Raw genomic sequence first — 14,229 nt, 5'->3', positions numbered from 1 at the left:
TCTCCTTTATGAGGTGTTTCTTTGGATATACGGGGATCAGGGAGCTGCTTGAGGAGATAGTCTGTCCCTTTTAGGAGCTCAAGTGCTGAGCTGTGAGCTTCATTGTTCTGTTTAGAGCTGCCAGGCAGGTATATTTAAGTCTGCTTCAGTGGCTTCTCATCAGTTTTAATGAAACAACATTGAACAAAAGAAAGTTATTTAAGGACCTGCATATGACATGAAGTGAGGACTTACTATAATATTATTTTTATTACTCAAATGTAATTATTGAACACCTACTATGTAGTAATATTGTACAAGGAACTAGGGGAAAAGTGATGATTAAATTTTATGATAAAGAACATGGTTGCTGCTCTCAAGAAGCTTTCTCTTGTGATGAAAAAGAATCAAACAAGGGTTTCAACAAATGGTGATAAGGGAGAAGTGCAGCATGCAGATGGGTTCCCATCAAGGCCTGTAGCTTTGGCTAGGACCCCATCAGAGAAGACTTTCTTGGGAGAGTGGCACTGGGCTTTCCTTAGGTTGCAGGGAGATGCATTTGGATGCATATTTTAGTTTTCTCCTATACAGAACCTAACTTCATTAATGCCTTGTTTCAGTCAGCATTTATGGATTGCCTTGTGTGAACTAGGCTCAAAGATGACCAGACATGAGTCCTACTCTCAAGGATTCTCATTTCTCTTGGGTGATAGAAACTATGTACTGTGTACATATTGTGATAATAATTATTGATGACATTTATTGACTCTGTCCTATGTGGTAGGCATGATTCAAAGTACTTTTTATGGATTAGCTCATTTAATCCCCATAGCCAAACCTGTGAAGAATGTGTTATTGTTATGCCCATTTTATGGACATAATGCGGCAAATGAACTCAAGGACGTACCCAAGTTTACACTGCTAGCATGAGGTAGAACCAGGCACATGAGCTGTGGCCATCTGGCTCCAGAACTTGTACTCTGAAGCGCCATCTACATTATTTTAGCAAAGGTGTGTCCATATAGGAGGGAGAGAGCAGTCCCAGAGGGCTCCGTCTGTCACCCCAAATACTTCTCCAAATTTTTCCTTTCTTCTTTTTTCAACTTTCCTCACAATGGTCTTTGTTCCTTTGGTTCTAGTCACGTAAGGATATTTCTCCTTGTTACAATGCATGTAACATTGGATAGAGTCAACCCATAGCAGTCACATCTCAGTCTGAATAAGTTCATAGGACGTTTAAGATGGTGAGTTAGGAGAGAATCCAAGGACACTGGATGGGAGGGAGGACTCCTGGCTTAGAGGATGGGGAGCAACAGCAGAGTATGAGCAGGCATGTCTGGCCTGAAGAAGTCCCCTGCCTGCCTCCTGCTGTGTCTGGGCTTCCACTCCTCTCTGCCCCTTCTCAGGCCTGCCAAGCACCCCTCTCTTTTCCTGTGCTCCATATGCACTTACTATGCATACAGGATTAAGGCTTGGGAGATTCCTTTTTTTCCCCCCACATAAGTACAAGGAACCTGTTTGCAGTTCTTTTATTCTGTTTATGGTCTTCCCTCAGCAGGATACTTTGGGAGGCATTCCTGACAGCTTATTTTTAAGAAAAAAAAATGAAGAGGAGGATTTCTATTCATGCTAATACTTTAATATAAAAGTTATATTACTCACTAAAGAACATAAAGAAATAGAGAAATATGTAGTGATAAAAGTAAACCCTCGCTACTTTTAATAGTGTGGGATAATCTCCTTATACCATTATAAAACAAGGTGTAGGATTTTAATAAACTTATTTTAATTCTTATACGTGTATGTGTGCATGTGTGTGTATATATTTATACCCATCACTTGTCACTTGTCAATGCTGACTGAATCAAGGCATTAATGAAATTAGGTTCTGTGTAAGAGAAAACTGAAATATGCATGAAATATGCATCCAAATACATCTCCCTGGATTCCCTGCAATCTAAGGAAAGCCCAATATATATGTGTGTGTGTGTGTGTGTGTATGTATATACACATATATATGTATGTATATATATGTATACACACACAGAGATATCTATCTATCTGTAATTTTGTTTGGGTAGAGAATATTTAAGATTCAGTCCCTATTCTCTCATCTCTTCAATCAATCCAAGTCTATTGACTTCTATATTGAATGTCTGTCATTGCAGTTGTGTTTTTATCTAAATTGGCTGCTTGGGCACTGTTACCCTTTTAACATGTCTTTTTGATATAGGTACAATCTCAAATCTTTCCCAGTTCAGTCTTAAAGTTTGCACTTTCTCTGGCATCATTCTAACGTGCTAGAAGGTAAGGGGATTTCTTTTCTTTCATGCATTCGCAAGTGTCTCAGACCCTTAAGTGCGTCTATTTCACAGAGCTCTCCCACGTCCTTTCATCCTTCTCCCTGTTCAATATCATATTAAGGAACTGAAACACTAAGAAGGCACTTCGGGACATAATGGAGAAGCCAGTGGAAAAGTTATTGTCTGGGGATGAGATATATACCCCTCCCAGAAAAGTGCATTATAAATGATGCTACGTTCTCACTGAAGGATTGATTTGCTCAGCAGGGTGGATGGAACATGACAGAGAAACACTTGGAAACAGAGTTGTGGTAGAGAGCAAGATGAGTCACTATTCCACCCAATTTTGGACTCTACAGTGACCTCAGGGCTTTAGAAGAGTGACTGAAATTAAAATAAGAATCTTTGTATTGTTCTCCTGAATTCTTCCTGTGACTTATTTTGAGTAGAGCATCACCAAAAAATATCGGAAGGAATTCTTTATCAATAACTCATTTATTGCAGAGAGTTTTTTCCCCAATTAAAAAAAAATATTTTGCCATCACACTGGATATGCTGTCTCCTTCTGAACTATAAAATAAGGGAAGTGGGAAGCCTTCATTTCTGTGGAGATAATTGAAGTTGAAACATTTCATACACTCTAGAGTGAAAAATTGCAGAAACTAAATTAATACAAAGAACAAAGGAAGATATGCGGCATGTGTCAGCCTTCTCTCTGTGTTGGCTATGAGCCCGATCTATGAGCTGAAATTAAGCTTTGTCATAGCAACACTAAGAGTAAAGAATTATTGAGACTTAAAGTGTTCTCGTCAGAGTAAATCCAAAATGATCTGGAGTGGGAAGGAGTGAGGGGAATAAAAATCCCTGGGGGAAATGCATTTTAACAGATACAATTCCAGAACAAATTCAGATTCCCTTGAATCCTTGGCTAGGCCTGGCAATAAATGCATCTTTAATTTCATATACCAAACCTCTCATACTGATCTTTTAAACTCTTCTGATATATTGATGTCAAGTCCCCATAGTTCATTCTTTGCATAGGCAAAGGCTCCATCCATGAACTCCAATACTTCCCATATATCAAACTTTTGTAGTGGAGGACTTTTTTTTATTAACTTTTATTTTAAGTTAAGGGGTATATGTGCAGGTTTGAGGGTAAATGTGTGTCATGGGGGTTCATTGCACAGATTATTTAATCACACAGGTATTAAGCCTAGTACCCATTAGTTATTTTTCCTCATCCTCTCCCTCCTCCTACCCTCCACCCTCTAAGAGGCCCCAATATCTGTTGTTCCACTCTGTGTGTCCATGTGTTCTCATTTAGCTCCCACTATTATTTTTATTTTTATTTTTTTTGAGACAGAGTCTCACTCTGTCACCAGGCGCTAGGCTGGAGTACAGTGGCACAATCTCGGCTCACTGCAACCTCCACCTCCTGGGTTCAAGCAATTCTCCTGCCTCAGCCTCCTGAGTAGCTGGGACTATAGGCGCATGCCACCATGCCCAGCTAATTTTTGTATTTTTAGTAGGGATGGGGATTCACCATATTGGTCAGGATGGTCTCAATCTCTTGACCTTGTGATCTGCCTGCCTTGGCCTCCCAAAGAGAACATGAGGTATTTGATTTTCTGTTTCTGCATTAGTTTGTTAAGGATAATGGCTCCCAGCTCCACCCCATCCCTGCAGAGGACATGATCTCATTATTTTTTATGCCTGCATAGTATTCCGTGATGTATATGTAACACATTTTCTTTATGCAGTCTGTCATTGATGGGCATTTAGGTTGATTCCATGCCTTTGCTATTGTGAATAGTGCTGCAATGAACATAACGTGTGCATGTGTCTTTTCTTTGAGACACACTTTCACTCTATCACCAAGGCTGGAGTGCAGTGTCATGATCTCGGCTTACTGTACGCACTGCCTCTTGGATTCAAGTGATTCTTGTGCCACAGCCTCCTAAGTAGCTGGGATTTTAGGCATGCGGCTAATTTTTGTATTTTTAGTAAAGACTTGGTTTCACCATGTTGGCCAGGCTGCTCTTGAACTCCTGACTTCAAGTCATCTGTCCAACTTGGCCTTCAAAAGTCCTGGGCTTACAGGTGTGAGCCACGGTGCCCAGCCGCATGTGTCTTTATATGGAACAATTTATATTCCTTTGACTATATACCCAGTTATGGGATTGTTGGGTCTAATGGTATTTCTGTCTTTAGGTCTTTGAGGAATCACCACACTGTCTTTCACAATGGCTGAACTAATTTGTACTCCCACCAACAGTGTGTAAGTGTTCCTTTTTCTAATAGAGGATTTTTAACCTTGTCTGTTATTATAGGTTGATGTCAATACCTTAGTTCAGGGGTCAGACCATAAGCCAAAGCTGACTCGCCCCTCTTTTTAAAAATACAGTTTGACTGGGGCACAGCTTGTTAGCCCATTCATTTTAAGGTTGTCTATGGCTACTTTTGCTCTTAGGAGCAGAATTTAGCAGCAGCAGAGACTGTATGACCCAGAAAACCAAAATATTCACTGACTAGTCTTTTATAGAATGTTTTTCTGGACATTGCTAGAAGTCTAAAATGAGTTGGCAGGGCCGTGTCCCCTTAGGAGACTTCAGGGAGAATTTTTTTTTGCTTTTTCCAGCTTCTAGAGGCTGGCTGCCTTCTTCAGGTCGTGGTCTCTCCTTCGCATCATTCCGATCTTGGTTTCCATGGTACATTTCCTTTTCTGACTGACCCTCCTGCCTCTCTCAGAGCCCTTGTAATGACATGGGACCCGCGTGGATAATACAGGATCATCTCCCCATCTTGAGATCCTTCACTTTATCGTATCTGCAAAACAGTCACCTTTGCCACATCAGGTGATATATTCAAAAGTTTAAGGGAGTAGGATGTGGACATCTTTGGCGGGGGGCCCATGATTCTGTCTACTACTGGTGGTAAATGCTTATTTTCACTTCTACCCAGATATTTTTATCAATAACATTTTATTGATTGCCAAGCACTGAGTACTGAGATGATTTTTCAGTACTTTGTCATTTCTGTGAAAAGACAGTGGTTTGAAATTTTTTATAGGTATTTTATTTACATTTTGAATGGAAAGCATGAAATACATTTAGCACTTCAAAAAGTGTGATATTTGGAAGATGATTGAATCTTGATTGCATTGGAAACTAGATGAATTATTTACTATATAAGTACAATGAATATTTGCATAAAGTACTTTCTAAATGAGCATAGTAATTTTCTACTCCATTTTCTAAACAAAAGAGATTGATTTCACATTTTCTAAATACATGACCACTCCCACCACATGCCAGTTATATGGCATTCTCTGAAAGTTATATAAATGCAATCTGATTCATTCAACATGAAATTTACAGTTATATAGATCATCATTTTGCCATAGGAGATGTTTCTAATTAAGTGTATCACTTGTACCAGATGCATCTTTCTCCAGTATCTAAAATGGAACCTGATTTTTGGCCAGAATAGCATAAGTATGGTGAATATAAACGACAAAACATTGTTTTAGTATGTGCAACATACCTTCAACAAATTGTTGTTTACTTGTTGAAAATCTGGTTGCAACTTCACATCTTGGAACAAATGGTTGTAGTGTTTGTGGGTGAATATGTTACGTCCCACAGAATATTATGTTTTGTTTGGATATATTTATAATACTTTAACATAATCTCAAGTTACTCTTTCTTTACTTTCACTAGAGTGTTCCATATCCCTGCCTCTCTCTCCTGAGCCTCAGTTATGCCATCTTCTGTTTATCATAACTCCTTTCTTCTTGCCTCTTGGCCCCAAAGCACTTATTTTGATAAAACTCCCATTTAGCATCTGTATGGGCTTCTGGTGTTTTCCTGCCTCCCTAACTAAACTGAATGTTCTTTGAGGGCAAAGGCTGCCTGAGATCTGCCTTGGAGACTTCGCATTAATTATAACATCCTATGCATAGTAAGCATTAGAAAACTGATGTTGATGAGATCATCACATTACTCAAGTTTTCTATTCTGGTCCTTCTCATTGTTTCATTTCATCCTCATTTATCTCTGGATCAAACTGAAGCCACTGATTAAGTTATTGAAACAAAGCTTTGGCCATGTTGTTTTTTGTTTGCTTTCCCTCCTTTTTTCTTTCCCGTTGGCTATCTGACATGCAAGCTCTTCTTTGCTATTGGGCACCAAACCCTATTTTGATTTTTAATGTGTCTTCAGCCGCTTTCTCCAGGTAATCTTCATGAATTTCCTCTAGCCATTTTCACCTTTCCAGGACCCTCTAGAGACCAATTTTATGTCCAGCTTAGTCCTGTAATCATACCTAATTTTTTATTTTGAAAGGCAGTGCTCCTGTCTGTGGTTGTGCTGAAATGTTTAACATCCAATTCTTGAAATTTTCCTGGGTCATCATGTTCCTTCCTTGGGGTTCCAAATGCTCCTTGCCTATAGCTCTACTTGGATATCTTTTTATTCTGCATTGAATTATAATGCAAAGTAAAATAGAAAATTTGGTTATTTCTCTACCCTTATTAGATTTTTAGAATTTTGCAAAAAGATGGGATGGGCCTATCTGTGGCATACCAGCACAGCACTGGGGACTGGTTCATAGTAGGTACTTAAAAATATTTAGAATTAAAACCAAATAGCCTTTTCCACCCTGGAGCCAAGTTTGTCTTGTGATTAAGGACTATTTCTATGATGCCAAGAGCTGTTCTCAAATAGTAAAACTGTTATCTGGATTCGCTGCCAACTCAAGGCCTTGCTCAGAATGAATGATTCTGCTCCTTATTTCTTAAAGTATGTTCTCCTAAATTGTTAGAATATCATCACTAAATATTGAATATTTCAATGAAGTGTATAATGTGCTTCACATATTGAGAATGTATTTATAGGAATCTTTATATTTTAATTGTGTAAATTGGGCAAGTTAACCTCTTTGTGTCTAGGTTTTTGTTGTGTAAAATGGGGATAAGTATTGTGGACAAGCCTCACAAGTTCTTTTTTTATTTTTTAGTAATTTCTGTTAGGTCTACCTTTAATGCCACCACTTTCCTCCATTTAGCAAAGATTTGTTATAATATTTCTGCTATTTACAGGATTCTCCAGAAGGTTTTTCCTACAGATGGGAACAGTTCCTACAGTAGAAAATGGTAATTTATGCACAATGTGACCATTAGCCAGGCTTACAAATGTGTCTTTTTCATGCTTTAACTGTCGTCAGGTCAAACACTGGAAAATTGAGGTGATGAAATCTGTCTGAGAAGGGTAGAACAATTATTTCGTAGCCATGTGATTTTTAAAAACAGAAGATGTTAATTGAGGTCCAAGCTGTAAATTAGTAGTTAAACTTCCCTCAGGTTTTACAAGGAGAGTTCAAGACGGACTTAAGATACCTGTCCTGGATCAAGATGAAGTGAGACTTAAATTAGATTGCCAAGGGGAAGGTGATAGATCACCAAAGGATTAGGGTGCACCTTGTTTGCAGAGACATTTGTTGGGGCAGCTCTTAGAAATGAGCAAAGGTCAAAGTTGTTAATGAAGCTGACCCCACAGGTGTGAGGCTTGTAGGTTTCAGTTCAGTTTTACCCTTAAGAGATCAGTGACAGCCAGCCCTAGAGGCACCATCTGCAGCCCTATGGGAAAGAGGTCTGATGTAGAACACCTGGGAAAGGAAGAAGTACATTTGAAAGTTGACTTAATTACACTCTCTGCTTTCAGAGAGCTTCCCCTTTGCACATCTCACCCTTTTGCTTACCCATGGTGCAGAACTATTTTGGTATATATTTTACTGAAAATGACTGGTTCCTATTTTCAATTTCTGTATTTAGTTGAGAGATACAGATGAGGGGTCAGGAGAGTTATTCTATGATTTGGAGTCTTGCCATCTTGCCAGGTTCAGCAGATACCTTTGACAAGAGCAAGACTACTGCTCATTTCTGATGTCCCCGTCTGGGGAGCTCAAAGTGCTGTGTAGATGTTGTCTCATTCATTTTACCTGAGGCAAGTTGGAGGCATGCATCAGTGTAAAATTTTCTTTAAAGCTTCACTTATATGGGTAAGAAATAGATAAAAAGAAAATGCTGCCTATGAATCAGCAACAGATGTACTTAAAAGGTGACACTGAAAAAAGCTAAGGTTTTAATCATATTTTTGCCTTATTCTCTTGAGACAGATGAGGCAGATCTAATCACAGGGCAGGCTTCATGAGGAGGTTGTTCTAAAGGGTAAGAATATAACGCAGAAATCAGTGTTTAGTTTAAAGAGGGCATCTTCTAGCTGCATATCCATTCAACATATCCCAGAAGATTGGCCATCAATTTAAGACAGTGCCTCCAATTTGATTGGATATATACTTGCAGCTTTGCAGCCTCCATTCTTCTATTATTGGCCAAAACACCTCATATTTTAATTTTTTATTTTTGGATGGAATTAACTGGAGACACTGTAGAATCTTAAACTTTTATGATGTTGTTTCTTCTGCCACATTATACAAGTCTTAAGAATACACAAATGTAAATTACTTTTTGCTCTACTGCTGTGAACCTTGACTAGGAGCAATATTAATCATCTTAGATCTGAGTTCTTTCATGTATAAAATGAGAGGGAGGAACCATATCACCTCTAAGATCCCATCCAGCTTTGCAATTTCCAGAAGTAAGAGCATGTTCTATTACCTGCCATGAAGGAGAAAACGTGGGAGAATATGGGCATCTTCTTTTCTGAAATCTCCTTTGTATGATTATTTTTCTCTTTCTCTCTTTTAAAATCATAGTTATAATTTTAAAAATCTCATTTAAAACTCTGTATGTTTGTTGTAGAAGAAAGTCAGAAAATATAGCTAAGCAAAAATAATTTAAGAAATATGCATACTGTCACTACTCTTGGATAATTACTGTTAACCCCTTGGTATACTTTGTTTTTGACTTTTTTCCTGAAAACACACCCATAGGCACACATATCCTTTAGTTATGCTAGTGACATCTTGAAGGATATTTAGATTAAGTGCATCAAGAAAACATTACTACTAGATGTTCAAGATGTACCAAGCTTGAAAGATGACACAGAACAATCTTGTACTTTCTCCTTTGAGTTATGTGTCATTTCACCCAAGTTTGCCTCAGATGGGCTCCCTCTGGGCTCCCTTTTTACTACTTTTTTCTCTTTCTTAGTTTATTAGTTTCTACTCTTGAAAAGGTGGTGTCAAGGCCTTTCATCCTGTGCTTTTCTTAGAAGAGATTTTTTTTATAAAATTCAGAATTAAACATTTAAAAAAACCCTTTCATTATATTGATGCCTTTTATAGCAAAATTTTACTACTTTACTAGTCCAACAGATTCTTTTTCCCTACCTTAAAAAGGCATAAACAAAACAAAACAGAATAAAATAATAAGTGTAACATTATATTGTTACTGTTGTAACAATACAGTTTGTTATTGTTAATAAACTATAACAACAACAATACAAGAAGAAAACATATCCTAAGAGTGACAGTGAATCAAAATTTTAAAAAAATGCAAAATTCCTAGGAAGCAGTTGAAAAGAAAATAGAGAGATGAGGAAGGAAGAGCTCTGAGCTCTGACCTGCTTTACATTTACATATATAAATACTGTCTCAACATACATCTTATCTCAAGAATCTATTTGAAAAATGTGATCGTATTTTATACAACTTGAAACTCACTTTTTTGACCGGGCACGGTGGCTCATGCCTGTAATCCCAGCACTTTGGGAGGCCAAGGTGGGCAGATCACCTAAGGTTGAGAGTTTGAGACCAGACTGACCATGGAGAAACTCTGTTTCCACTAAATATACAAAAATTAGCTGGGCATGGTGGTGCATGCCTATAATCCCAGTCACTCAGGTGGCTGAGGTAGAAGAATCGCTTGAACCTGGGAGGCAGAGGTTGTGGTGAATGGAGATCGTACCATTGCACTCCGGCCTGGCCAGCAAGAGTGAAACTCTGTCTAAAAAAAAAAGACACTTTTTCACATAATAATCATAAACATATTTCCACATCAACTAATAAATGTATACATTATATTTTAATAGTCAAATATTGCTACATTAAAGATATATAACTTATCTATCCCCGATTATTGGACAGTTATTACCTTGTTTCTGCTAATATAAACAATAACAATAGACTAATGCTATAGTTATTAATATCTGGGTTTGCAGCCCTTTACACCTATGATAGATATGTGAAAAATATATGACTGAAGTCATGGCAGACATTACTAATAGATCATGACATTATAGCTGAGCCTTTCAGCACAGTGCTGCAGATATCCACAAATAATTGATTGGAGATGACAAGCTGGTTGAAGTCTAGGGTACTCTCTCTCTGTGAGTCTTCCTATTGCTAAAAACAGGAATGGAGACAGGTTGGGAAAAATGGCAGATACAAGACAGGACTGAATTACAGGGCCCACTCAGACAGACAGAGCAGCATGTGGAGACTCACATCGTGAACTTTTGCTCCCAGAATGATCACAGGAACATACCCAGAAAGCTGAGAGAATTCACAGACCCTCTGAAGGAAGTGAATCACTCCTGCAGGCCCCGAGAGACAGTCAAAAAACTGTGAGTGCCCAAAGTGTGAAAGTGTGAAAGGGGGATCATCCACCCTCAAACACACACTCTCACTGGGGAACCTGAAGGTCCAGATCACAAGTGAAGAATTTGAGTTTACCTGGGGCTGAGACTATTTTAGAAAGGTGAGCAAAATACAAGGGTAGAAGAAGCCGCAGGAAGAGCCCTGTGGGCTCTCTTGGTCCCCAGGGAAGCCATATCTGACTTTGTCTCACAGAGGTCCTTGGGGAGGGCTGCCAGAGGAACCGGGAAAAGACCACAGAGAGAAGAAAGGTTTCAGTTGAACTTTGTAATAATTTTGACTGAATGTAAAGTTTTCTGGATGGAACTTGCAGGAGGGGGTGAAACTGGAGTTGCAGACGCAGCACAGAAGCTGTGGCAGGTGGGGAGCCATGAAATCTGAAAGCCCTGCTTGCTTTCACAGCTGGGAGGCTGGTAGCCTGGAGCAAGTTATCAGCTCTGTCCACCTGCTGCCTGGAAACAAACTTGGTGCTGTAGAAGCGGGTACAGCAAGAGTGAGACTGGCCTTTGGGATATGTGGGAGCTGGGTGAGGCCTGTAACAGCCAGATTTCCCTCACTTCCCTGGCGAGCTACATGACACAGCAGAGGCAGTCATCTCGCCCTAGGAACATAACTCCATTGGTCTGAGAACCAAAACCCCCCATTCCCAACAGTGTCTGCAGCAAGCCTTGCCCAAGGAGAGTCTGAGCTCAGACCTGCCTAACACTTTCCCGACCTGATGGTCTTTCTCTACCAGCCTTGATATCCAAAGACAAGGGACATATTCTTTTGGGAGTTCCAAGGCCCTGCCCGTCACCTGATCCTCCCTATACTACTACAGCTGATGCTGCCTTGAAATCTCACCTTCTGGCACGAGACCAATTATTGCAAAACTAGTACGATAAGCAAAACTACAACTAAGAACCCTCACAGAGCCCATTTCACTCCCCTGCCACCTCCACCATAGCAGGTGCTGCTATCTATGACTGAGAGACCCGAAGAAGGATCATGTCACAAGACTCTGTGCAGAAACACCCCAGTACCAGCCTGGAGCTCAGTAGCTCTGCTGGGTGGCTAGATCCAGAAGAGAAATAACAATCACTACAGTTCTGGTCTCAGGAAGCCACATCCCTAGGAAAAGGGGAATGGCACTACATCAAGGAAGCACCCTGTGGGACAAAAGAATCTGAATAGCAGCCCTTGATCCCTAGGAAAAGGGGAATGGCACTACATCAAGGAAGCACCCTGTGGGACAAAAGAATCTGAATAGCAGCCCTTGAGCCCCAAATCTTCTCTCTGACCTAGTTTATGCAAATAAGAAGGAACCAGAAAAATAATTCTGGTAATACAGCAAAGCAAGGTTCTTTAACACACCTAAAAGATCACACTAGCTCACCAGCAAGGGATCTAAACCAGGAAGAAATCCCTGATTTACCCGAAAAAGAATTCAGAAAGTTGATTATTAAGCTAATCAAGGAGACACCAGAGAAAGGTGAAGTCCAACTTAATGAAATAGTAATAATAATAAAAAGAAAATATGAAGGGAAAAATCTTCAGTAAGATAGACGGCATAAATGAAAACCAATCGCAACCTGTGGAAATAAAGGACACACTTAGAGAAATGCAAAATGCTCTGGAAAGTCTCAGCAATAGACCTGAGCAAGCAGAAGAAAGAATTTCAGAGCTTGAAGACAAGGTTTTTAAATTAACACAATCCAACAAAGACAAAAAAGAAAGAAAAATGAGCAAAGCCTCCAAGAAGTTTAGGATTATGAAGAAGAAGAGAAATCTAAAAGTTTGGAAAACATATTTGAGGGAATAATTGAGGAAAATATCCTAGCCTTACTAGAAATCTAGACATCCAAATACAAGAAACTCAAACAGTACCTGGGAAATTTATCACAAAAAGATGATCAGTTGAGCACATAGTCATCAGGTTATCTAAAGTCAAGATGAAGGAAAGAATCATAAGACTGTGAGGCAAAAGCACCAGGTAACCTATAAAGGAAAACCTACCATCAGATTAACAGCAGATTTCTCAGCAGATACCTTACAAGCTAGAAGGAATTGGAGCCCAATCTTCAGCCTCCATGAACAAAACAGTTATCAGCAAAGAGTTGTGTATCTAATGAAACTAAGCTTCAGGAATGAAGGAAAACTAGTCTTTTTCAGATAAGCAAATGCTGAGAGAATTTGCCTCTACCAAGCCAGCACTAGAAGAACTGCTAAAAGGAGCTATAAATCATAAAACAAATTCTCAAAATACCACCAAAATAGAACCTCCTTAGAGCATAAATCTCACAAAACCTATAAAACATACTAAATTAAAAAAAAAAAACAAGGTGGGAAAAATAACATGATGAATAGAATAGTACCTCACATGTCAATACTAACGTTTAATGTTAATGGCCAAAATGCTCTACTTAAAAGGTACAGAATGGCAGAATTGATAGGAATTCACCAAACAAGCATGTGCTGTCTTCAAGAGACTCACTTAATGCATAAGGACGCACATAAAATTAAGGTAAAGGGTTGGAAAAAGATATTTCATGCAAATTGACACAAAAAGTGAGTAGAAGTATCTATTCTTAGATCAGACAAAACAAGCTTTAAAGCAACAGCAGTTAAAAAGGACAAGGAGGGACATATAATGATAAAGGCACTTGTCCAACAGGAAAATATCATAATCCTAAATATATATGCATAAAACACTGGATATCTTAAATTTATAAAACAATTACTACTAGACCTAAGAAATGAGGTCGATGGCAATACAATAATAGTGGCAGACTTCAGTATTCCACTGATAGCACTAGAGAGATCATCAAGATAGAAAGTCAACAAAGAAGCAATGAATTTAAACTATACCCTGGAACAAATGGACTTAACAGATATTTACAGAACACTGTACCCAACATCTACAAGTTATACATTATATTCATCAGCACACGGATCATATCATATGATCTACATTGGAGCATAGGATCTCCAAGGTAGATCATATGATAGGCCACAAAACAAATCTCAATGAATTTAAGAAAACTGAAATTATATCCAGTACTCTTTCAGATCGTAGCAAAATAAAATTGTAAATCAACTCCAGCAGGAATCCTCAAAACCAGGCAAATACATAGAAATTAAATAAGCTGCTCCTGAATGATTGTTGAGTCAACAATGAAATCAAGATGAAAATTAAAACATTCTTTTAATGGTGACACAACCCATCAAAACCTCTGGGATATAGCAAAAGTAGTGCTAAGAGGAAAGTTTATAACCCTAAATGCCTACATCAAAAAAGTCTGAAAGAGCACAAATAGACAATCTAAGGTCATACCTTAAGGAACTAGAGAAG

The sequence above is a fragment of the Callithrix jacchus genome, chromosome 7, assembly GCF_049354715.1.
Source record: "Callithrix jacchus isolate 240 chromosome 7, calJac240_pri, whole genome shotgun sequence".
In the NCBI taxonomy this organism is placed as follows: Eukaryota; Metazoa; Chordata; class Mammalia; order Primates; family Cebidae; genus Callithrix; species Callithrix jacchus.
Note: the sequence above shows the minus strand (reverse complement) of the source record.